The sequence below is a fragment of the Schistocerca cancellata genome, unplaced genomic scaffold (assembly GCF_023864275.1).
Source record: "Schistocerca cancellata isolate TAMUIC-IGC-003103 unplaced genomic scaffold, iqSchCanc2.1 HiC_scaffold_320, whole genome shotgun sequence".
NCBI classification, from domain to species: Eukaryota; Metazoa; Arthropoda; class Insecta; order Orthoptera; family Acrididae; genus Schistocerca; species Schistocerca cancellata.
The window spans coordinates 88,952-110,070 of NW_026046338.1; the positions used below are offsets into that span (position 1 = coordinate 88,952).

At 53.9% G+C, this 21,119-nt stretch overlaps 43 non-coding genes across 43 annotated transcripts; 35 read left to right on the forward strand and 8 right to left on the reverse strand.

Annotated features, from left to right (window-relative positions):
• The first annotated feature begins 71 nt into the window (after positions 1-71).
• Trnag-gcc (transfer RNA glycine (anticodon GCC)) lies at positions 72-142 on the forward strand. Its single transcript has one exon. It is a non-coding gene; the product is annotated as a tRNA-Gly (tRNA).
• A 380-nt stretch (positions 143-522) lies between these two features.
• On the forward strand, positions 523-595 carry Trnam-cau (transfer RNA methionine (anticodon CAU)). The gene has a single exon. It is a non-coding gene; the product is annotated as a tRNA-Met (tRNA).
• A 304-nt stretch (positions 596-899) lies between these two features.
• Positions 900-971, forward strand: Trnae-uuc (transfer RNA glutamic acid (anticodon UUC)). Its single transcript has one exon. It is a non-coding gene; the product is annotated as a tRNA-Glu (tRNA).
• Positions 972-1,169: 198 nt separating this feature from the next.
• Trnai-aau (transfer RNA isoleucine (anticodon AAU)) lies at positions 1,170-1,243 on the forward strand. The gene has a single exon. It is a non-coding gene; the product is annotated as a tRNA-Ile (tRNA).
• A 603-nt stretch (positions 1,244-1,846) lies between these two features.
• On the reverse strand, positions 1,847-1,918 carry Trnag-ucc (transfer RNA glycine (anticodon UCC)). Its single transcript has one exon. It is a non-coding gene; the product is annotated as a tRNA-Gly (tRNA).
• Positions 1,919-2,258: 340 nt separating this feature from the next.
• Trnag-gcc (transfer RNA glycine (anticodon GCC)) lies at positions 2,259-2,329 on the forward strand. Its single transcript has one exon. It is a non-coding gene; the product is annotated as a tRNA-Gly (tRNA).
• Positions 2,330-2,709: 380 nt separating this feature from the next.
• On the forward strand, positions 2,710-2,782 carry Trnam-cau (transfer RNA methionine (anticodon CAU)). Its single transcript has one exon. It is a non-coding gene; the product is annotated as a tRNA-Met (tRNA).
• A 304-nt stretch (positions 2,783-3,086) lies between these two features.
• On the forward strand, positions 3,087-3,158 carry Trnae-uuc (transfer RNA glutamic acid (anticodon UUC)). The gene has a single exon. It is a non-coding gene; the product is annotated as a tRNA-Glu (tRNA).
• A 198-nt stretch (positions 3,159-3,356) lies between these two features.
• Trnai-aau (transfer RNA isoleucine (anticodon AAU)) lies at positions 3,357-3,430 on the forward strand. Its single transcript has one exon. It is a non-coding gene; the product is annotated as a tRNA-Ile (tRNA).
• Positions 3,431-4,033: 603 nt separating this feature from the next.
• On the reverse strand, positions 4,034-4,105 carry Trnag-ucc (transfer RNA glycine (anticodon UCC)). Its single transcript has one exon. It is a non-coding gene; the product is annotated as a tRNA-Gly (tRNA).
• Positions 4,106-4,445: 340 nt separating this feature from the next.
• On the forward strand, positions 4,446-4,516 carry Trnag-gcc (transfer RNA glycine (anticodon GCC)). The gene has a single exon. It is a non-coding gene; the product is annotated as a tRNA-Gly (tRNA).
• A 380-nt stretch (positions 4,517-4,896) lies between these two features.
• Positions 4,897-4,969, forward strand: Trnam-cau (transfer RNA methionine (anticodon CAU)). The gene has a single exon. It is a non-coding gene; the product is annotated as a tRNA-Met (tRNA).
• A 304-nt stretch (positions 4,970-5,273) lies between these two features.
• Positions 5,274-5,345, forward strand: Trnae-uuc (transfer RNA glutamic acid (anticodon UUC)). The gene has a single exon. It is a non-coding gene; the product is annotated as a tRNA-Glu (tRNA).
• A 198-nt stretch (positions 5,346-5,543) lies between these two features.
• Positions 5,544-5,617, forward strand: Trnai-aau (transfer RNA isoleucine (anticodon AAU)). The gene has a single exon. It is a non-coding gene; the product is annotated as a tRNA-Ile (tRNA).
• A 603-nt stretch (positions 5,618-6,220) lies between these two features.
• On the reverse strand, positions 6,221-6,292 carry Trnag-ucc (transfer RNA glycine (anticodon UCC)). The gene has a single exon. It is a non-coding gene; the product is annotated as a tRNA-Gly (tRNA).
• A 340-nt stretch (positions 6,293-6,632) lies between these two features.
• Positions 6,633-6,703, forward strand: Trnag-gcc (transfer RNA glycine (anticodon GCC)). The gene has a single exon. It is a non-coding gene; the product is annotated as a tRNA-Gly (tRNA).
• A 380-nt stretch (positions 6,704-7,083) lies between these two features.
• Positions 7,084-7,156, forward strand: Trnam-cau (transfer RNA methionine (anticodon CAU)). The gene has a single exon. It is a non-coding gene; the product is annotated as a tRNA-Met (tRNA).
• Positions 7,157-7,460: 304 nt separating this feature from the next.
• Trnae-uuc (transfer RNA glutamic acid (anticodon UUC)) lies at positions 7,461-7,532 on the forward strand. Its single transcript has one exon. It is a non-coding gene; the product is annotated as a tRNA-Glu (tRNA).
• A 198-nt stretch (positions 7,533-7,730) lies between these two features.
• On the forward strand, positions 7,731-7,804 carry Trnai-aau (transfer RNA isoleucine (anticodon AAU)). Its single transcript has one exon. It is a non-coding gene; the product is annotated as a tRNA-Ile (tRNA).
• Positions 7,805-8,407: 603 nt separating this feature from the next.
• Trnag-ucc (transfer RNA glycine (anticodon UCC)) lies at positions 8,408-8,479 on the reverse strand. Its single transcript has one exon. It is a non-coding gene; the product is annotated as a tRNA-Gly (tRNA).
• A 350-nt stretch (positions 8,480-8,829) lies between these two features.
• On the forward strand, positions 8,830-8,900 carry Trnag-gcc (transfer RNA glycine (anticodon GCC)). The gene has a single exon. It is a non-coding gene; the product is annotated as a tRNA-Gly (tRNA).
• A 161-nt stretch (positions 8,901-9,061) lies between these two features.
• Positions 9,062-9,134, forward strand: Trnam-cau (transfer RNA methionine (anticodon CAU)). Its single transcript has one exon. It is a non-coding gene; the product is annotated as a tRNA-Met (tRNA).
• Positions 9,135-9,439: 305 nt separating this feature from the next.
• On the forward strand, positions 9,440-9,511 carry Trnae-uuc (transfer RNA glutamic acid (anticodon UUC)). Its single transcript has one exon. It is a non-coding gene; the product is annotated as a tRNA-Glu (tRNA).
• Positions 9,512-9,711: 200 nt separating this feature from the next.
• On the forward strand, positions 9,712-9,785 carry Trnai-aau (transfer RNA isoleucine (anticodon AAU)). Its single transcript has one exon. It is a non-coding gene; the product is annotated as a tRNA-Ile (tRNA).
• A 582-nt stretch (positions 9,786-10,367) lies between these two features.
• On the reverse strand, positions 10,368-10,439 carry Trnag-ucc (transfer RNA glycine (anticodon UCC)). The gene has a single exon. It is a non-coding gene; the product is annotated as a tRNA-Gly (tRNA).
• Positions 10,440-10,789: 350 nt separating this feature from the next.
• On the forward strand, positions 10,790-10,860 carry Trnag-gcc (transfer RNA glycine (anticodon GCC)). Its single transcript has one exon. It is a non-coding gene; the product is annotated as a tRNA-Gly (tRNA).
• Positions 10,861-11,021: 161 nt separating this feature from the next.
• Trnam-cau (transfer RNA methionine (anticodon CAU)) lies at positions 11,022-11,094 on the forward strand. Its single transcript has one exon. It is a non-coding gene; the product is annotated as a tRNA-Met (tRNA).
• A 305-nt stretch (positions 11,095-11,399) lies between these two features.
• Positions 11,400-11,471, forward strand: Trnae-uuc (transfer RNA glutamic acid (anticodon UUC)). Its single transcript has one exon. It is a non-coding gene; the product is annotated as a tRNA-Glu (tRNA).
• Positions 11,472-11,671: 200 nt separating this feature from the next.
• On the forward strand, positions 11,672-11,745 carry Trnai-aau (transfer RNA isoleucine (anticodon AAU)). The gene has a single exon. It is a non-coding gene; the product is annotated as a tRNA-Ile (tRNA).
• A 582-nt stretch (positions 11,746-12,327) lies between these two features.
• Positions 12,328-12,399, reverse strand: Trnag-ucc (transfer RNA glycine (anticodon UCC)). Its single transcript has one exon. It is a non-coding gene; the product is annotated as a tRNA-Gly (tRNA).
• Positions 12,400-12,749: 350 nt separating this feature from the next.
• Trnag-gcc (transfer RNA glycine (anticodon GCC)) lies at positions 12,750-12,820 on the forward strand. The gene has a single exon. It is a non-coding gene; the product is annotated as a tRNA-Gly (tRNA).
• Positions 12,821-12,981: 161 nt separating this feature from the next.
• Positions 12,982-13,054, forward strand: Trnam-cau (transfer RNA methionine (anticodon CAU)). Its single transcript has one exon. It is a non-coding gene; the product is annotated as a tRNA-Met (tRNA).
• Positions 13,055-13,359: 305 nt separating this feature from the next.
• Trnae-uuc (transfer RNA glutamic acid (anticodon UUC)) lies at positions 13,360-13,431 on the forward strand. The gene has a single exon. It is a non-coding gene; the product is annotated as a tRNA-Glu (tRNA).
• Positions 13,432-13,631: 200 nt separating this feature from the next.
• Positions 13,632-13,705, forward strand: Trnai-aau (transfer RNA isoleucine (anticodon AAU)). Its single transcript has one exon. It is a non-coding gene; the product is annotated as a tRNA-Ile (tRNA).
• A 582-nt stretch (positions 13,706-14,287) lies between these two features.
• Positions 14,288-14,359, reverse strand: Trnag-ucc (transfer RNA glycine (anticodon UCC)). Its single transcript has one exon. It is a non-coding gene; the product is annotated as a tRNA-Gly (tRNA).
• Positions 14,360-14,709: 350 nt separating this feature from the next.
• Trnag-gcc (transfer RNA glycine (anticodon GCC)) lies at positions 14,710-14,780 on the forward strand. Its single transcript has one exon. It is a non-coding gene; the product is annotated as a tRNA-Gly (tRNA).
• Positions 14,781-14,941: 161 nt separating this feature from the next.
• Positions 14,942-15,014, forward strand: Trnam-cau (transfer RNA methionine (anticodon CAU)). The gene has a single exon. It is a non-coding gene; the product is annotated as a tRNA-Met (tRNA).
• Positions 15,015-15,319: 305 nt separating this feature from the next.
• Positions 15,320-15,391, forward strand: Trnae-uuc (transfer RNA glutamic acid (anticodon UUC)). The gene has a single exon. It is a non-coding gene; the product is annotated as a tRNA-Glu (tRNA).
• A 200-nt stretch (positions 15,392-15,591) lies between these two features.
• Positions 15,592-15,665, forward strand: Trnai-aau (transfer RNA isoleucine (anticodon AAU)). Its single transcript has one exon. It is a non-coding gene; the product is annotated as a tRNA-Ile (tRNA).
• A 582-nt stretch (positions 15,666-16,247) lies between these two features.
• Positions 16,248-16,319, reverse strand: Trnag-ucc (transfer RNA glycine (anticodon UCC)). The gene has a single exon. It is a non-coding gene; the product is annotated as a tRNA-Gly (tRNA).
• A 350-nt stretch (positions 16,320-16,669) lies between these two features.
• Trnag-gcc (transfer RNA glycine (anticodon GCC)) lies at positions 16,670-16,740 on the forward strand. The gene has a single exon. It is a non-coding gene; the product is annotated as a tRNA-Gly (tRNA).
• A 161-nt stretch (positions 16,741-16,901) lies between these two features.
• On the forward strand, positions 16,902-16,974 carry Trnam-cau (transfer RNA methionine (anticodon CAU)). Its single transcript has one exon. It is a non-coding gene; the product is annotated as a tRNA-Met (tRNA).
• A 305-nt stretch (positions 16,975-17,279) lies between these two features.
• Positions 17,280-17,351, forward strand: Trnae-uuc (transfer RNA glutamic acid (anticodon UUC)). The gene has a single exon. It is a non-coding gene; the product is annotated as a tRNA-Glu (tRNA).
• The last annotated feature ends 3,768 nt before the right edge of the window (positions 17,352-21,119 follow it).

Consider the following 21,119-nt stretch of genomic DNA (forward strand, 5'->3'; position numbering starts at 1 on the left):
CGCTCGACGGCAGTCCCACTTTCCCTTGCGACATGCGCTCGGGAAGCAGCGTGAACGTACTACCGCCCCGAGCATCGGTGGTTCAGTGGTAGAATGCTCGCCTGCCACGCGGGCGGCCCGGGTTCGATTCCCGGCCGATGCATCATTTTGCTTTTCCCGCGATAGTGCTGCCGTGTGGCTTTCGCGCTTGAGATGCACGATCCACAAGAATATATAGCTGGATTCCCTTGAGAAGAACCGAGAACGCAGCACTCGCGGGTCCCCACTAGGACGCTCGCATCATGTTCTACAGACTAGCGCCGGCCTGGCCTCACAAGTTGCTGTGTCCAGGTGCCTCCGAGGCACTGAACTTTAACGACAAGGAGTGCTGCCTATCGTTGCAACAGCTGCAGCAACACCGCAATCAAATGGGCCGGCAATGCACGTGTAGTAACAGAACACGTTATCCAGGAAGTACAGTGTCTCTACGTCTAATATTGGGTACGGGGTTTACCTATTTTCGAGGGCAAGCGGTGCACCCGTGCCTCGGTAGCGCAGTAGGCAGCGCGTAAGTCTCATAATCTTAAGGTCGTGAGTTCGATCCTCACCCGGGGCATTTAATTTTCTGTGACTGATGGTGGTGCTGTTGCTAGGGCACCAACTTATTTCTTGATTGTTATCCACGACGTTTCAACGCTTCAGCGGGAAAATGTTTACTCCCTGTTATTGCTACTTACAGCTTCCCTTTTCCTCTTCTCCCAGCAGAGCATGAAGCCAAAAGCATTGCTCTGAGACGTTTGAGGTGTGCGCCTTGCCAGTCAGTATGCGCAAAGATGCTCGCAAAGAGAGAAGGGCGACGACGCGGGACTCGACACGAAATGCGCCAAGCGACCGTCCGAAGCGTCGAGTGAGCGCCCACGTCCGGTGTGGTCTGGTGGCTAGGATACCTGGCTTTCACCCAGGAGGCCCGGGTTCAATTCCCGGTACCGGAACGGAATTTTTCCCACACGAATCGTGACAAGTTTGAGCTGTCCGAACTGCCGTTTCCCGTCCTGCTCGCAATATAGCTACTGTTTCGTGAGCGTTAGCAGGATACAGACAAGGGAAGCAGACACACGACGACCATAGAAATGACGTATGGCTTCATGCCACATGTTTCGAGCGTAGGGCTGAGCATCTGCGTCCGTCGAGGCCCGTTAGCTCAGTTGGTTAGAGCGTCGTGCTAATAACGCGAAGGTCGTGGGTTCGATCCCCCCACGGGCCATTACGCTTTTACTACCACGAAAAGGCAGCGCCGATTTCAGCTGGCGAGTGTGATGACCAAAAGATCATCACTCTGCGTGGAAGCCGACAGACAGAGGATCCGACCCGACTTGTCGGGAAGCGCTACAGCATTCACTCGGCAATGGCCATCATATGTTGAATACACTGGTTCTCATACGATAAAGAGAAAATGAAAGAAAGTGTCCGATTGCCGATATGTAACAACTTTGGCCCTTGTCAGTACTTGGGCGGGTGAGCGCATGGGAACACAGGGTGCTGTTGGCAGTTTCGCTTCCTATTTTTCTTTCTCCTTTGTTTTCGGAGCTACAGCCCGATTCGGTCAGGGAGACGCCACCGTGAAATGAAGGGGCGTGCTGTGTGTCCATCGCCTCGCCTCGCCTCTCCTTACCTCTCTCAGTCGTTTCTCGTGCTTGTCGTTTTGATATAGGCCGATTGGAGAGCGTCAGCTCTCGCGTCAGCTGAGCAAAGTCGAGACAAGTCGAGACACACTATCTATAGGCTGGTCTGCAGCGAGTAAGAGGCGGCAAAACATTAATGTAAGGGCGCGTGGCAAAAGTACTCATACGCGAAATTAAAAGCCTGCTGCGGTGGCCGGGAATCGAACCCGGATCAACTGCTTGGAAGGCAACTATGCTGACCATTACACCACCACCGCACAAGCGAGCGCCCCGACGCCGCGCGGTGTCGGCTTCCCGCCTGTCGGCAGCGGCCGAAGGTGATCGTACCTGCAGGCGCATTTCGAGGTAGGCTAGGGGAACACATCCAGTTGCATTCGGACGGCGTATCCACGCACACTTCGCATCCTTTGGCAAGAGTCGGCGCCGGCGACGCAAGAGTACGCAGAGGACCGCGTTCTGGCGGCATTTTTAAGCAGTGCAGTGCAGGATTCAGCGTCTGCAGCATCTTCTCGACAGAATGCTACGGCGCTCGACGGCAGTCCCACTTTCCCTTGCGACATGCGCTCGGGAAGCAGCGTGAACGTACTACCGCCCCGAGCATCGGTGGTTCAGTGGTAGAATGCTCGCCTGCCACGCGGGCGGCCCGGGTTCGATTCCCGGCCGATGCATCATTTTGCTTTTCCCGCGATAGTGCTGCCGTGTGGCTTTCGCGCTTGAGATGCACGATCCACAAGAATATATAGCTGGATTCCCTTGAGAAGAACCGAGAACGCAGCACTCGCGGGTCCCCACTAGGACGCTCGCATCATGTTCTACAGACTAGCGCCGGCCTGGCCTCACAAGTTGCTGTGTCCAGGTGCCTCCGAGGCACTGAACTTTAACGACAAGGAGTGCTGCCTATCGTTGCAACAGCTGCAGCAACACCGCAATCAAATGGGCCGGCAATGCACGTGTAGTAACAGAACACGTTATCCAGGAAGTACAGTGTCTCTACGTCTAATATTGGGTACGGGGTTTACCTATTTTCGAGGGCAAGCGGTGCACCCGTGCCTCGGTAGCGCAGTAGGCAGCGCGTAAGTCTCATAATCTTAAGGTCGTGAGTTCGATCCTCACCCGGGGCATTTAATTTTCTGTGACTGATGGTGGTGCTGTTGCTAGGGCACCAACTTATTTCTTGATTGTTATCCACGACGTTTCAACGCTTCAGCGGGAAAATGTTTACTCCCTGTTATTGCTACTTACAGCTTCCCTTTTCCTCTTCTCCCAGCAGAGCATGAAGCCAAAAGCATTGCTCTGAGACGTTTGAGGTGTGCGCCTTGCCAGTCAGTATGCGCAAAGATGCTCGCAAAGAGAGAAGGGCGACGACGCGGGACTCGACACGAAATGCGCCAAGCGACCGTCCGAAGCGTCGAGTGAGCGCCCACGTCCGGTGTGGTCTGGTGGCTAGGATACCTGGCTTTCACCCAGGAGGCCCGGGTTCAATTCCCGGTACCGGAACGGAATTTTTCCCACACGAATCGTGACAAGTTTGAGCTGTCCGAACTGCCGTTTCCCGTCCTGCTCGCAATATAGCTACTGTTTCGTGAGCGTTAGCAGGATACAGACAAGGGAAGCAGACACACGACGACCATAGAAATGACGTATGGCTTCATGCCACATGTTTCGAGCGTAGGGCTGAGCATCTGCGTCCGTCGAGGCCCGTTAGCTCAGTTGGTTAGAGCGTCGTGCTAATAACGCGAAGGTCGTGGGTTCGATCCCCCCACGGGCCATTACGCTTTTACTACCACGAAAAGGCAGCGCCGATTTCAGCTGGCGAGTGTGATGACCAAAAGATCATCACTCTGCGTGGAAGCCGACAGACAGAGGATCCGACCCGACTTGTCGGGAAGCGCTACAGCATTCACTCGGCAATGGCCATCATATGTTGAATACACTGGTTCTCATACGATAAAGAGAAAATGAAAGAAAGTGTCCGATTGCCGATATGTAACAACTTTGGCCCTTGTCAGTACTTGGGCGGGTGAGCGCATGGGAACACAGGGTGCTGTTGGCAGTTTCGCTTCCTATTTTTCTTTCTCCTTTGTTTTCGGAGCTACAGCCCGATTCGGTCAGGGAGACGCCACCGTGAAATGAAGGGGCGTGCTGTGTGTCCATCGCCTCGCCTCGCCTCTCCTTACCTCTCTCAGTCGTTTCTCGTGCTTGTCGTTTTGATATAGGCCGATTGGAGAGCGTCAGCTCTCGCGTCAGCTGAGCAAAGTCGAGACAAGTCGAGACACACTATCTATAGGCTGGTCTGCAGCGAGTAAGAGGCGGCAAAACATTAATGTAAGGGCGCGTGGCAAAAGTACTCATACGCGAAATTAAAAGCCTGCTGCGGTGGCCGGGAATCGAACCCGGATCAACTGCTTGGAAGGCAACTATGCTGACCATTACACCACCACCGCACAAGCGAGCGCCCCGACGCCGCGCGGTGTCGGCTTCCCGCCTGTCGGCAGCGGCCGAAGGTGATCGTACCTGCAGGCGCATTTCGAGGTAGGCTAGGGGAACACATCCAGTTGCATTCGGACGGCGTATCCACGCACACTTCGCATCCTTTGGCAAGAGTCGGCGCCGGCGACGCAAGAGTACGCAGAGGACCGCGTTCTGGCGGCATTTTTAAGCAGTGCAGTGCAGGATTCAGCGTCTGCAGCATCTTCTCGACAGAATGCTACGGCGCTCGACGGCAGTCCCACTTTCCCTTGCGACATGCGCTCGGGAAGCAGCGTGAACGTACTACCGCCCCGAGCATCGGTGGTTCAGTGGTAGAATGCTCGCCTGCCACGCGGGCGGCCCGGGTTCGATTCCCGGCCGATGCATCATTTTGCTTTTCCCGCGATAGTGCTGCCGTGTGGCTTTCGCGCTTGAGATGCACGATCCACAAGAATATATAGCTGGATTCCCTTGAGAAGAACCGAGAACGCAGCACTCGCGGGTCCCCACTAGGACGCTCGCATCATGTTCTACAGACTAGCGCCGGCCTGGCCTCACAAGTTGCTGTGTCCAGGTGCCTCCGAGGCACTGAACTTTAACGACAAGGAGTGCTGCCTATCGTTGCAACAGCTGCAGCAACACCGCAATCAAATGGGCCGGCAATGCACGTGTAGTAACAGAACACGTTATCCAGGAAGTACAGTGTCTCTACGTCTAATATTGGGTACGGGGTTTACCTATTTTCGAGGGCAAGCGGTGCACCCGTGCCTCGGTAGCGCAGTAGGCAGCGCGTAAGTCTCATAATCTTAAGGTCGTGAGTTCGATCCTCACCCGGGGCATTTAATTTTCTGTGACTGATGGTGGTGCTGTTGCTAGGGCACCAACTTATTTCTTGATTGTTATCCACGACGTTTCAACGCTTCAGCGGGAAAATGTTTACTCCCTGTTATTGCTACTTACAGCTTCCCTTTTCCTCTTCTCCCAGCAGAGCATGAAGCCAAAAGCATTGCTCTGAGACGTTTGAGGTGTGCGCCTTGCCAGTCAGTATGCGCAAAGATGCTCGCAAAGAGAGAAGGGCGACGACGCGGGACTCGACACGAAATGCGCCAAGCGACCGTCCGAAGCGTCGAGTGAGCGCCCACGTCCGGTGTGGTCTGGTGGCTAGGATACCTGGCTTTCACCCAGGAGGCCCGGGTTCAATTCCCGGTACCGGAACGGAATTTTTCCCACACGAATCGTGACAAGTTTGAGCTGTCCGAACTGCCGTTTCCCGTCCTGCTCGCAATATAGCTACTGTTTCGTGAGCGTTAGCAGGATACAGACAAGGGAAGCAGACACACGACGACCATAGAAATGACGTATGGCTTCATGCCACATGTTTCGAGCGTAGGGCTGAGCATCTGCGTCCGTCGAGGCCCGTTAGCTCAGTTGGTTAGAGCGTCGTGCTAATAACGCGAAGGTCGTGGGTTCGATCCCCCCACGGGCCATTACGCTTTTACTACCACGAAAAGGCAGCGCCGATTTCAGCTGGCGAGTGTGATGACCAAAAGATCATCACTCTGCGTGGAAGCCGACAGACAGAGGATCCGACCCGACTTGTCGGGAAGCGCTACAGCATTCACTCGGCAATGGCCATCATATGTTGAATACACTGGTTCTCATACGATAAAGAGAAAATGAAAGAAAGTGTCCGATTGCCGATATGTAACAACTTTGGCCCTTGTCAGTACTTGGGCGGGTGAGCGCATGGGAACACAGGGTGCTGTTGGCAGTTTCGCTTCCTATTTTTCTTTCTCCTTTGTTTTCGGAGCTACAGCCCGATTCGGTCAGGGAGACGCCACCGTGAAATGAAGGGGCGTGCTGTGTGTCCATCGCCTCGCCTCGCCTCTCCTTTCCTCTCTCAGTCGTTTCTCGTGCTTGTCGTTTTGATATAGGCCGATTGGAGAGCGTCAGCTCTCGCGTCAGCTGAGCAAAGTCGAGACAAGTCGAGACACACTATCTATAGGCTGGTCTGCAGCGAGTAAGAGGCGGCAAAACATTAATGTAAGGGCGCGTGGCAAAAGTACTCATACGCGAAATTAAAAGCCTGCTGCGGTGGCCGGGAATCGAACCCGGATCAACTGCTTGGAAGGCAACTATGCTGACCATTACACCACCACCGCACAAGCGAGCGCCCCGACGCCGCGCGGTGTCGGCTTCCCGCCTGTCGGCAGCGGCCGAAGGTGATCGTACCTGCAGGCGCATTTCGAGGTAGGCTAGGGGAACACATCCAGTTGCATTCGGACGGCGTATCCACGCACACTTCGCATCCTTTGGCAAGAGTCGGCGCCGGCGACGCAAGAGTACGCAGAGGACCGCGTTCTGGCGGCATTTTTAAGCAGTGCAGTGCAGGATTCAGCGTCTGCAGCATCTTCTCGACAGAATGCTACGGCGCTCGACGGCAGTCCCACTTTCCCTTGCGACATGCGCTCGGGAAGCAGCGTGAACGTACTACCGCCCCGAGCATCGGTGGTTCAGTGGTAGAATGCTCGCCTGCCACGCGGGCGGCCCGGGTTCGATTCCCGGCCGATGCATCATTTTGCTTTTCCCGCGATAGTGCTGCCGTGTGGCTTTCGCGCTTGAGATGCACGATCCACAAGAATATATAGCTGGATTCCCTTGAGAAGAACCGAGAACGCAGCACTCGCGGGTCCCCACTAGGACGCTCGCATCATGTTCTACAGACTAGCGCCGGCCTGGCCTCACAAGTTGCTGTGTCCAGGTGCCTCCGAGGCACTGAACTTTAACGACAAGGAGTGCTGCCTATCGTTGCAACAGCTGCAGCAACACCGCAATCAAATGGGCCGGCAATGCACGTGTAGTAACAGAACACGTTATCCAGGAAGTACAGTGTCTCTACGTCTAATATTGGGTACGGGGTTTACCTATTTTCGAGGGCAAGCGGTGCACCCGTGCCTCGGTAGCGCAGTAGGCAGCGCGTAAGTCTCATAATCTTAAGGTCGTGAGTTCGATCCTCACCCGGGGCATTTAATTTTCTGTGACTGATGGTGGTGCTGTTGCTAGGGCACCAACTTATTTCTTGATTGTTATCCACGACGTTTCAACGCTTCAGCGGGAAAATGTTTACTCCCTGTTATTGCTACTTACAGCTTCCCTTTTCCTCTTCTCCCAGCAGAGCATGAAGCCAAAAGCATTGCTCTGAGACGTTTGAGGTGTGCGCCTTGCCAGTCAGTATGCGCAAAGATGCTCGCAAAGAGAGAAGGGCGACGACGCGGGACTCGACACGAAATGCGCCAAGCGACCGTCCGAAGCGTCGAGTGAGCGCCCACGTCCGGTGTGGTCTGGTGGCTAGGATACCTGGCTTTCACCCAGGAGGCCCGGGTTCAATTCCCGGTACCGGAACGGAATTTTTCCCACACGAATCGTGACAAGTTTGAGCTGTCCGAACTGCCGTTTCCCGTCCTGCTCGCAATATAGCTACTGTTTCGTGAGCGTTAGCAGGATACAGACAAGGGAAGCAGACACACGACGACCATAGAAATGACGTATGGCTTCATGCCACATGTTTCGAGCGTAGGGCTGAGCATCTGCGTCCGTCGAGGCCCGTTAGCTCAGTTGGTTAGAGCGTCGTGCTAATAACGCGAAGGTCGTGGGTTCGATCCCCCCACGGGCCATTACGCTTTTACTACCACGAAAAGGCAGCGCCGATTTCAGCTGGCGAGTGTGATGACCAAAAGATCATCACTCTGCGTGGAAGCCGACAGACAGAGGATCCGACCCGACTTGTCGGGAAGCGCTACAGCATTCACTCGGCAATGGCCATCATATGTTGAATACACTGGTTCTCATACGATAAAGAGAAAATGAAAGAAAGTGTCCGATTGCCGATATGTAACAACTTTGGCCCTTGTCAGTACTTGGGCGGGTGAGCGCATGGGAACACAGGGTGCTGTTGGCAGTTTCGCTTCCTATTTTTCTTTCTCCTTTGTTTTCGGAGCTACAGCCCGATTCGGTCAGGGAGACGCCACCGTGAAATGAAGGGGCGTGCTGTGTGTCCATCGCCTCGCCTCGCCTCTCCTTACCTCTCTCAGTCGTTTCTCGTGCTTGTCGTTTTGATATAGGCCGATTGGAGAGCGTCAGCTCTCGCGTCAGCTGAGCAAAGTCGAGACAAGTCGAGACACACTATCTATAGGCTGGTCTGCAGCGAGTAAGAGGCGGCAAAACATTAATGTAAGGGCGCGTGGCAAAAGTACTCATACGCGAAATTAAAAGCCTGCTGCGGTGGCCGGGAATCGAACCCGGATCAACTGCTTGGAAGGCAACTATGCTGACCATTACACCACCACCGCACAAGCGAGCGCCCCGACGCCGCGCGGTGTCGGCTTCCCGCCTGTCGGCAGCGGCCGAAGGTGATCGTACCTGCAGGCGCATTTCGAGGTAGGCTAGGGGAACACATCCAGTTGCATTCGGACGGCGTATCCACGCACACTTCGCATCCTTTGGCAAGAGTCGGCGCCGGCGACGCAAGAGTACGCAGAGGACCGCGTTCTGGCGGCATTTTTAAGCAGTGCAGTGCAGTGCAGTGCAGGATTCAGCGTCTGCAGCGTCTTCCGCACAGAATGCTACGGCGCTTGACGGCAGCCCCACTTTCCCTTGAGACATCTGCTCGGGAAGCAGCGTGAAGTTACCGCTGGCCCGAGCATCGGTGGTTCAGTGGTAGAATGCTCGCCTGCCACGCGGGCGGCCCGGGTTCGATTCCCGGCCGATGCATCATTTTGCTTTTCCCGCGATAATGCTGCCGCAACACCGCAATCAACTGGGCCGGCAATGAAATTGTAGCAACAGAACACGTTATCCAGGAAGAACAGTGTTTCTACGTCTAATATTGGGTACGCAACTTACCCAGTTTCCAGGAGAAACGGTTCACCCGTGCCTCGGTAGCGCAGTAGGCAGCGCGTAAGTCTCATAATCTTAAGGTCGTGAGTTCGATCCTCACCCGGGGCATTTAATTTTCTGTGACTGATGGTGGTGCTGTTGTTGGGGCGCCAACGTATTTCTTGTTTGTTATCCACAACGTTTCAACGCTTCAGCGGGAAAATGTTTACTTCCTCTTATTGCTACTTACAGCTTCCCTTTTCCTCTTCTCCCAGCACAGCATGAAGCCAAAAGCATTGCTCTGCGACGTTTGAGGTGCGCGCCTTGCCAGTCAGTATGTGCAAAGATGCTCGCAAAGAGAGAAGGGCGCCGACGTGGCACTCGACACGAAGTGCGACAAGCGACCGTACGAACGGTCCAATGGAACGGCCACATCCGGTGTGGTCTAGTGGCTAGGATACCTGGCTTTCACCCAGGAGGCCCGGGTTCGATTCCCGGTACCGGAACGGAATTTTTTTTCCACACGAATCGTGACAAGTTTGAGCTGTCCGAGCGGCCGTTTCCCGTCCTGCTCGCAATATAGCTACTGTTTCGTGACCGTCAGCAGAATATAGACTAGGGAAGCAGACACACGACGACCATAGAAATGGTGTATGGCTTCATGCCAGCTGTTTCCAGTTTAGGGCTGAGCAACTGCATCTGCCGAGGCCCGTTAGCTCAGTTGGTTAGAGCGTCGTGCTAATAACGCGAAGGTCGCGGGTTCGATCCCCCCACGGGCCACTACTCTTTTACTACTACGAAAAGGCAGCGCCGATTTCAGCTGGCGAGTGTGATGACCAAAAGATCATCACCATGCGTGGAAGTTGACAGAGGATCCGAACCCGACTTGTCGGGAAGCGCTACAGCATTCACTCGGCAATGGGCATAATATTTTGAATACACTGGTTCTCAACCGATGAAGAGAAAATGAAAGAAAATGTCTGATTGCCGATGCGTAACAACTTTGGCCCTTGTCAGTACTTGGGCGGGTGAGCGCATGGGAACACAGGGTACTATTGGCAGTTTTACTTCCTATTTTTCTTTTCGGAGCTACAGCCCGATTCGGTCAGGGAGACGCCACCGTGAAATGAAGGGGCGTGCTGTGTGTCCATCGCCTCGCCTCTCCTCCCCTCTCTCAGTCGTTTATCGTGCTTGTCGTTTTGATATAGGCCGATTTGAGAGCGTCAGCTCTCGCGTCAGCTGAGCAAAGTCGAGACAAGTCGAGACACACTAAGGGCTGGTATGCAGCGAGTAAGAGGGGGGAAAAAACAATAATTTAAGAGCGCGCGGCAAAAGTACTCATACGCGAAATTAAAAGCCTGCTGCGGTGGCCGGGAATCGAACCCGGATCAACTGCTTGGAAGGCAACTATGCTGACCATTACACCACCACCGCACAAGCGAGCGCCCCGACGCCGCGCGGTGTCGGCTTCCCGCCTGTCGGCAGCGGCCGAAGGTGATCGTACCTGCAGGCGCATTTCGAGGTAGGCTAGGGGAACACATCCAGTTGCATTCGGACGGCGTATCCACGCACACTTCGCATCCTTTGGCAAGAGTCGGCGCCGGCGACGCAAGAGTACGCAGAGGACCGCGTTCTGGCGGCATTTTTAAGCAGTGCAGTGCAGTGCAGTGCAGGATTCAGCGTCTGCAGCGTCTTCCGCACAGAATGCTACGGCGCTTGACGGCAGCCCCACTTTCCCTTGAGACATCTGCTCGGGAAGCAGCGTGAAGTTACCGCTGGCCCGAGCATCGGTGGTTCAGTGGTAGAATGCTCGCCTGCCACGCGGGCGGCCCGGGTTCGATTCCCGGCCGATGCATCATTTTGCTTTTCCCGCGATAATGCTGCCGCAACACCGCAATCAACTGGGCCGGCAATGAAATTGTAGCAACAGAACACGTTATCCAGGAAGAACAGTGTTTCTACGTCTAATATTGGGTACGCAACTTACCCAGTTTCCAGGAGAAACGGTTCACCCGTGCCTCGGTAGCGCAGTAGGCAGCGCGTAAGTCTCATAATCTTAAGGTCGTGAGTTCGATCCTCACCCGGGGCATTTAATTTTCTGTGACTGATGGTGGTGCTGTTGTTGGGGCGCCAACGTATTTCTTGTTTGTTATCCACAACGTTTCAACGCTTCAGCGGGAAAATGTTTACTTCCTCTTATTGCTACTTACAGCTTCCCTTTTCCTCTTCTCCCAGCACAGCATGAAGCCAAAAGCATTGCTCTGCGACGTTTGAGGTGCGCGCCTTGCCAGTCAGTATGTGCAAAGATGCTCGCAAAGAGAGAAGGGCGCCGACGTGGCACTCGACACGAAGTGCGACAAGCGACCGTACGAACGGTCCAATGGAACGGCCACATCCGGTGTGGTCTAGTGGCTAGGATACCTGGCTTTCACCCAGGAGGCCCGGGTTCGATTCCCGGTACCGGAACGGAATTTTTTTTCCACACGAATCGTGACAAGTTTGAGCTGTCCGAGCGGCCGTTTCCCGTCCTGCTCGCAATATAGCTACTGTTTCGTGACCGTCAGCAGAATATAGACTAGGGAAGCAGACACACGACGACCATAGAAATGGTGTATGGCTTCATGCCAGCTGTTTCCAGTTTAGGGCTGAGCAACTGCATCTGCCGAGGCCCGTTAGCTCAGTTGGTTAGAGCGTCGTGCTAATAACGCGAAGGTCGCGGGTTCGATCCCCCCACGGGCCACTACTCTTTTACTACTACGAAAAGGCAGCGCCGATTTCAGCTGGCGAGTGTGATGACCAAAAGATCATCACCATGCGTGGAAGTTGACAGAGGATCCGAACCCGACTTGTCGGGAAGCGCTACAGCATTCACTCGGCAATGGGCATAATATTTTGAATACACTGGTTCTCAACCGATGAAGAGAAAATGAAAGAAAATGTCTGATTGCCGATGCGTAACAACTTTGGCCCTTGTCAGTACTTGGGCGGGTGAGCGCATGGGAACACAGGGTACTATTGGCAGTTTTACTTCCTATTTTTCTTTTCGGAGCTACAGCCCGATTCGGTCAGGGAGACGCCACCGTGAAATGAAGGGGCGTGCTGTGTGTCCATCGCCTCGCCTCTCCTCCCCTCTCTCAGTCGTTTATCGTGCTTGTCGTTTTGATATAGGCCGATTTGAGAGCGTCAGCTCTCGCGTCAGCTGAGCAAAGTCGAGACAAGTCGAGACACACTAAGGGCTGGTATGCAGCGAGTAAGAGGGGGGAAAAAACAATAATTTAAGAGCGCGCGGCAAAAGTACTCATACGCGAAATTAAAAGCCTGCTGCGGTGGCCGGGAATCGAACCCGGATCAACTGCTTGGAAGGCAACTATGCTGACCATTACACCACCACCGCACAAGCGAGCGCCACGACGCCGCGCGGTGTCGGCTTCCCGCCTGTCGGCAGCGGCCGAAGGTGATCGTACCTGCAGGCGCATTTCGAGGTAGGCTAGGGGAACACATCCAGTTGCATTCGGACGGCGTATCCACGCACACTTCGCATCCTTTGGCAAGAGTCGGCGCCGGCGACGCAAGAGTACGCAGAGGACCGCGTTCTGGCGGCATTTTTAAGCAGTGCAGTGCAGTGCAGTGCAGGATTCAGCGTCTGCAGCGTCTTCCGCACAGAATGCTACGGCGCTTGACGGCAGCCCCACTTTCCCTTGAGACATCTGCTCGGGAAGCAGCGTGAAGTTACCGCTGGCCCGAGCATCGGTGGTTCAGTGGTAGAATGCTCGCCTGCCACGCGGGCGGCCCGGGTTCGATTCCCGGCCGATGCATCATTTTGCTTTTCCCGCGATAATGCTGCCGCAACACCGCAATCAACTGGGCCGGCAATGAAATTGTAGCAACAGAACACGTTATCCAGGAAGAACAGTGTTTCTACGTCTAATATTGGGTACGCAACTTACCTAGTTTGCAGGAGAAACGGTTCACCCGTGCCTCGGTAGCGCAGTAGGCAGCGCGTAAGTCTCATAATCTTAAGGTCGTGAGTTCGATCCTCACCCGGGGCATTTAATTTTCTGTGACTGATGGTGGTGCTGTTGCTGGGGCGCCAACGTATTTCTTGTTTGTTATCCACAACGTTTCAACGCTTCAGCGGGAAAATGTTTACTTCCTCTTATTGCTACTTACAGCTTCCCTTTTCCTCTTCTCCCAGCACAGCATGAAGCCAAAAGCATTGCTCTGCGACGTTTGAGGTGCGCGCCTTGCCAGTCAGTATGTGCAAAGATGCTCGCAAAGAGAGAAGGGCGCCGACGTGGCACTCGACACGAAGTGCGACAAGCGACCGTACGAACGGTCCAATGGAACGACCACATCCGGTGTGGTCTAGTGGCTAGGATACCTGGCTTTCACCCAGGAGGCCCGGGTTCGATTCCCGGTACCGGAACGGAATTTTTTTTCCACACGAATCGTGACAAGTTTGAGCTGTCCGAGCGGCCGTTTCCCGTCCTGCTCGCAATATAGCTACTGTTTCGTGACCGTCAGCAGAATATAGACTAGGGAAGCAGACACACGACGACCATAGAAATGGTGTATGGCTTCATGCCAGCTGTTTCCAGTTTAGGGCTGAGCAACTGCATCTGCCGAGGCCCGTTAGCTCAGTTGGTTAGAGCGTCGTGCTAATAACGCGAAGGTCGCGGGTTCGATCCCCCCACGGGCCACTACTCTTTTACTACTACGAAAAGGCAGCGCCGATTTCAGCTGGCGAGTGTGATGACCAAAAGATCATCACCATGCGTGGAAGTTGACAGAGGATCCGAACCCGACTTGTCGGGAAGCGCTACAGCATTCACTCGGCAATGGGCATAATATTTTGAATACACTGGTTCTCAACCGATGAAGAGAAAATGAAAGAAAATGTCTGATTGCCGATGCGTAACAACTTTGGCCCTTGTCAGTACTTGGGCGGGTGAGCGCATGGGAACACAGGGTACTATTGGCAGTTTTACTTCCTATTTTTCTTTTCGGAGCTACAGCCCGATTCGGTCAGGGAGACGCCACCGTGAAATGAAGGGGCGTGCTGTGTGTCCATCGCCTCGCCTCTCCTCCCCTCTCTCAGTCGTTTATCGTGCTTGTCGTTTTGATATAGGCCGATTTGAGAGCGTCAGCTCTCGCGTCAGCTGAGCAAAGTCGAGACAAGTCGAGACACACTAAGGGCTGGTATGCAGCGAGTAAGAGGGGGGAAAAAACAATAATTTAAGAGCGCGCGGCAAAAGTACTCATACGCGAAATTAAAAGCCTGCTGCGGTGGCCGGGAATCGAACCCGGATCAACTGCTTGGAAGGCAACTATGCTGACCATTACACCACCACCGCACAAGCGAGCGCCCCGACGCCGCGCGGTGTCGGCTTCCCGCCTGTCGGCAGCGGCCGAAGGTGATCGTACCTGCAGGCGCATTTCGAGGTAGGCTAGGGGAACACATCCAGTTGCATTCGGACGGCGTATCCACGCACACTTCGCATCCTTTGGCAAGAGTCGGCGCCGGCGACGCAAGAGTACGCAGAGGACCGCGTTCTGGCGGCATTTTTAAGCAGTGCAGTGCAGTGCAGTGCAGGATTCAGCGTCTGCAGCGTCTTCCGCACAGAATGCTACGGCGCTTGACGGCAGCCCCACTTTCCCTTGAGACATCTGCTCGGGAAGCAGCGTGAAGTTACCGCTGGCCCGAGCATCGGTGGTTCAGTGGTAGAATGCTCGCCTGCCACGCGGGCGGCCCGGGTTCGATTCCCGGCCGATGCATCATTTTGCTTTTCCCGCGATAATGCTGCCGCAACACCGCAATCAACTGGGCCGGCAATGAAATTGTAGCAACAGAACACGTTATCCAGGAAGAACAGTGTTTCTACGTCTAATATTGGGTACGCAACTTACCCAGTTTCCAGGAGAAACGGTTCACCCGTGCCTCGGTAGCGCAGTAGGCAGCGCGTAAGTCTCATAATCTTAAGGTCGTGAGTTCGATCCTCACCCGGGGCATTTAATTTTCTGTGACTGATGGTGGTGCTGTTGTTGGGGCGCCAACGTATTTCTTGTTTGTTATCCACAACGTTTCAACGCTTCAGCGGGAAAATGTTTACTTCCTCTTATTGCTACTTACAGCTTCCCTTTTCCTCTTCTCCCAGCACAGCATGAAGCCAAAAGCATTGCTCTGCGACGTTTGAGGTGCGCGCCTTGCCAGTCAGTATGTGCAAAGATGCTCGCAAAGAGAGAAGGGCGCCGACGTGGCACTCGACACGAAGTGCGACAAGCGACCGTACGAACGGTCCAATGGAACGGCCACATCCGGTGTGGTCTAGTGGCTAGGATACCTGGCTTTCACCCAGGAGGCCCGGGTTCGATTCCCGGTACCGGAACGGAATTTTTTTTCCACACGAATCGTGACAAGTTTGAGCTGTCCGAGCGGCCGTTTCCCGTCCTGCTCGCAATATAGCTACTGTTTCGTGACCGTCAGCAGAATATAGACTAGGGAAGCAGACACACGACGACCATAGAAATGGTGTATGGCTTCATGCCAGCTGTTTCCAGTTTAGGGCTGAGCAACTGCATCTGCCGAGGCCCGTTAGCTCAGTTGGTTAGAGCGTCGTGCTAATAACGCGAAGGTCGCGGGTTCGATCCCCCCACGGGCCACTACTCTTTTACTACTACGAAAAGGCAGCGCCGATTTCAGCTGGCGAGTGTGATGACCAAAAGATCATCACCATGCGTGGAAGTTGACAGAGGATCCGAACCCGACTTGTCGGGAAGCGCTACAGCATTCACTCGGCAATGGGCATAATATTTTGAATACACTGGTTCTCAACCGATGAAGAGAAAATGAAAGAAAATGTCTGATTGCCGATGCGTAACAACTTTGGCCCTTGTCAGTACTTGGGCGGGTGAGCGCATGGGAACACAGGGTACTATTGGCAGTTTTACTTCCTATTTTTCTTTTCGGAGCTACAGCCCGATTCGGTCAGGGAGACGCCACCGTGAAATGAAGGGGCGTGCTGTGTGTCCATCGCCTCGCCTCTCCTCCCCTCTCTCAGTCGTTTATCGTGCTTGTCGTTTTGATATAGGCCGATTTGAGAGCGTCAGCTCTCGCGTCAGCTGAGCAAAGTCGAGACAAGTCGAGACACACTAAGGGCTGGTATGCAGCGAGTAAGAGGGGGGAAAAAACAATAATTTAAGAGCGCGCGGCAAAAGTACTCATACGCGAAATTAAAAGCCTGCTGCGGTGGCCGGGAATCGAACCCGGATCAACTGCTTGGAAGGCAACTATGCTGACCATTACACCACCACCGCACAAGCGAGCGCCACGACGCCGCGCGGTGTCGGCTTCCCGCCTGTCGGCAGCGGCCGAAGGTGATCGTACCTGCAGGCGCATTTCGAGGTAGGCTAGGGGAACACATCCAGTTGCATTCGGACGGCGTATCCACGCACACTTCGCATCCTTTGGCAAGAGTCGGCGCCGGCGACGCAAGAGTACGCAGAGGACCGCGTTCTGGCGGCATTTTTAAGCAGTGCAGTGCAGTGCAGTGCAGGATTCAGCGTCTGCAGCGTCTTCCGCACAGAATGCTACGGCGCTTGACGGCAGCCCCACTTTCCCTTGAGACATCTGCTCGGGAAGCAGCGTGAAGTTACCGCTGGCCCGAGCATCGGTGGTTCAGTGGTAGAATGCTCGCCTGCCACGCGGGCGGCCCGGGTTCGATTCCCGGCCGATGCATCATTTTGCTTTTCCCGCGATAATGCTGCCGCAACACCGCAATCAACTGGGCCGGCAATGAAATTGTAGCAACAGAACACGTTATCCAGGAAGAACAGTGTTTCTACGTCTAATATTGGGTACGCAACTTACCTAGTTTGCAGGAGAAACGGTTCACCCGTGCCTCGGTAGCGCAGTAGGCAGCGCGTAAGTCTCATAATCTTAAGGTCGTGAGTTCGATCCTCACCCGGGGCATTTAATTTTCTGTGACTGATGGTGGTGCTGTTGCTGGGGCGCCAACGTATTTCTTGTTTGTTATCCACAACGTTTCAACGCTTCAGCGGGAAAATGTTTACTTCCTCTTATTGCTACTTACAGCTTCCCTTTTCCTCTTCTCCCAGCACAGCATGAAGCCAAAAGCATTGCTCTGCGACGTTTGAGGTGCGCGCCTTGCCAGTCAGTATGTGCAAAGATGCTCGCAAAGAGAGAAGGGCGCCGACGTGGCACTCGACACGAAGTGCGACAAGCGACCGTACGAACGGTCCAATGGAACGACCACATCCGGTGTGGTCTAGTGGCTAGGATACCTGGCTTTCACCCAGGAGGCCCGGGTTCGATTCCCGGTACCGGAACGGAATTTTTTTTCCACACGAATCGTGACAAGTTTGAGCTGTCCGAGCGGCCGTTTCCCGTCCTGCTCGCAATATAGCTACTGTTTCGTGACCGTCAGCAGAATATAGACTAGGGAAGCAGACACACGACGACCATAGAAATGGTGTATGGCTTCATGCCAGCTGTTTCCAGTTTAGGGCTGAGCAACTGCATCTGCCGAGGCCCGTTAGCTCAGTTGGTTCGCAGTCGAGGCGCGGCCGTCGTGCAGGTCGGACGTGCCTGGAGCGTTGTTTACGTGCTCAGCTGCGGCCTGCGGTGCGGCACGTGGTGAGTCGAAGGCCGTTGCGGCGCGCATAATATCTTGTTGTTAACGAATCGAACCTAACATGGATCACCCAGAGCGAAAAGATACTTTGAAGTTTATGTTTGAAGGCAGTTTCTCTCGACCGAAGTATTATGAAGTCGAACGATTTCTCGATGAAGACGTAAAATTACCACCCACCGATATCATTGGTATCCATTTGTCTATTGTTAGTAGCACAGTTTATATCAAATTGCGTGACCCAGAAATGTGCGACAAAATCATCGAGTCATGTGGCGGTACCTATAAATTTCGACACAGTGACGGGAATGTGGGAGAGGTGACTGTTGTCCACGCTGGTCTTGGTATTCGCACCGTCAGGATTTTTGAATTGCCTTTTGAAATCACGGCTGAACAAATTAATGCTTCTCTTAAATCCTACGGCAAAATTATTAGTAACATTGCCGAAAAGTGGGCCGCGTTCCATAAGTACCCTGTTTTGAATGGTGTGCGGCAAATTAAGATCGAATTGCAACGGCATATTCCATCCTACCTAACGATTTGTGGCTATAGGGCGATCATCATGTATGAGGGACAGCCCCGTACATGTTCAGGCTGTAATTCCACGGGACACGTCCGAGCCCAGTGCATCCAACGACGTGTAACGCAGCTGCCTGCGGGTGAACTTGACGCTGCCCCGCAACCGACAATACTACCGACTACTTACGTAGCGGCGGTCCGTGCAACTACACCCACGGCGTCGGCTGCGGACGTGGGACTTAGGGTGGCTGATGTTACGAATGACGGAGATGTACCTATGGAACTCTCTACCAGTCAGGAAGCTTTGCCGGTCGCTGGCTTACTAGCCGCGGTGCCCCGTGACGCCTCACGTGAGGAAGCCAGGGTTGACAATGTGGAGGCGGCTACTACCGCCACTGACAGCCAGCAAGAGACAGGGACTCTTCCTCTTCCTTTAGAGAATGCGGAAGCCTCCGTCAGTAGGTCCTCCCCGAAAAAACACAAGAAACGTCGGATCGCTCGTCCTGAGGCAGCCCAATCGGCGCCTCCCTTGCGTGAAAAAGCCAAACAATCAGGACGCATGATCTGCGAAGACACTTCGGGGACCGCCGATTGTCCTCCGTCATTGACCTCACCTATGACTATTGACGATGATGGCTCCAACCTTGACACGGGAAGTGCAGAGACTTGTGCACCACCGCGGACGGCCCAAGTGCCAGATGCGCAGGGAGACGCCCCGCTATGCGGTTCCGGTACCGCCACAGCAGGCGCGACGACGGCTGTGTCAGTCGTTAATTGGGCGGACGATACTGAAGATATGACTGGCAATCCCGAGCGTGAAGAACAGATGGCAACTGGTGATACGCTGCTTACGTCTCGGCGCAATGCGGCGTCCACGGACGGCGACGTCTAGACTTATTCGACCTCCAAAGCGGGCGACTGCTGAAGGGATAAATATCTTACCTGTTTTCATCTGCAGATGACCAGTCGTCCAACATCGCTCCGTTCACGACAATCCTATAAGATTTCTACTATAAATGTTCACCGTATAGTTTCTCAAGCGAAAATCCACAGCCTTCGGCAGTATTTACGGGCCGCTGATATAGATATTCTGTTCGTACAGGAAGCACTGACTCCACTTCTAGCAGACGTCCCCGGCTATGCCGCCATTGTTAATATAGGAACAGAGGCCGGTACGATCATTCTGTATCGGGAGGGCATTGAATGTTCTTGTTTGTCCATGTTACCTACCGGACGAGGCATTGCCGCCCAGTTCCATGACGTACTCCTACTTAATGTGTACGCCCCTTCCGGTTCCGGCGCACGAGCGGCGAGGAGGGAGTTTTATACGGGAGAGATAGCGAATTTAATCACCGATTTGCGCCTGCGCATTATTATGGGTGGTGACTTTAACTGCGTTTTGCGCCGCACCGATCAAACGCCGAATTTTAACTTCAGCCAGGAACTGCTAACACTGGTTACAGAATTGCAGTTAGTCGACACGTGGGCGACCTTACACCCAGATGAAGTTGCCTTTACTCACTTTACGCAGACGTCTTCCAGCAGGTTAGATCGCATATATGTGCACCGCGGTCTTTTAGCCGACGTGGGAACTTGCGAATATTGGCCCGTTAATTTCAGTGACCATATCGCTTACCACACCGTCTTTAATCACTCCCCGCAGAAAGTCTACAGAGGCTTCGGACGATGGCAACTCAACTGTCGCCTCTTACAAGACGCCACTTTAGAGCGTGAGATCCGGTCAGTTTGGCACTCCGTCACATCACGCAGGCCCACGTACCCCACGTGGATTGATTGGTGGACGCTTTATGCCAAGGAGAAACTCATTACTTGCATCAAACGCCACGCCCGGATTCGTGCGCGCGGTGAGAAGGAAATCTCTGAATTCTATTTCTGCGCCCTGCGAGAGTTGTACCGGGATTATCATCAGGTGTCTAATAACATCACGCACGTACGCAGACTCCAAGCGAAAATTACATCCTTGATGGGCCGCACCGCCATCGGCCACCAGATTCGTGCACGTGACTTCACCAACTTGCCACAACAGCAGACGTCTGTCCACCATATCGTCCAACAGTTGCATGCGGCGCGCAGGAAACTTATTCATAAGTTGCAGGATGCAGACGGTGCCTGTTATATCCTACAGCGCGACATCAAAAACCATGTTACCAATCACTTTGCCGCACTTTACACCCGTGCGGCTGTACCACATGAGAAAGTGCGAGAATGGTATCATTCTGGACCCCCGCCGTACCGCATTACCGACGACCACAATCAGGACTTGCTTGCTCCCTTTACCACAGAAGAACTAAAGGATGCCTTGCTTGCCGCACCACGAAATAAATCTCCGGGCACGGACGGGCTCTCTGTCGAGTTTTACGTCAAATATTGGCCTATATTAGGGGACGGACTCACGGAGATGTACAATGAAATACTACGTGGGATTGCTCTGCCCCCAGCCTTCACAGAGGGGTTAACTGTTTTAATACCTAAGACGCCGACGCCGACCACCACCAAAGATCTGCGGCCCATTACTTTGCTCAATGCGGACTTTAAACTTCTGACGCGAGCCCTCAATGCCCGATTACGGCAACTGTTACCCGATCTTCTGGGACCATACCAAATGAGTGCGATCCGTGGTCGGTCACTGTCCACCATTTTGGCGCTGTATCGGGATCTAGTCTCCCTCACCTGGGCCGCCCGCACTCCTCTGGCCATAGCATTTCTCGATTTTGACAAGGCTTACGATCGAGCTGACTATCATTATCTTAGCAGCGTGATGGAAACAATGGGCTTCAGTCGTAATTTTATTCAGCTCATCAGCAACTGTATCAGTGGTACCCGTACACGGTTCCTCATCAATAATACATTGACGGACTACGTCCAGCTCTCACGGGGTCTCAAGCAAGGCTGCCCTCTCTCAACGACGCTCTATGCGATCCTCATG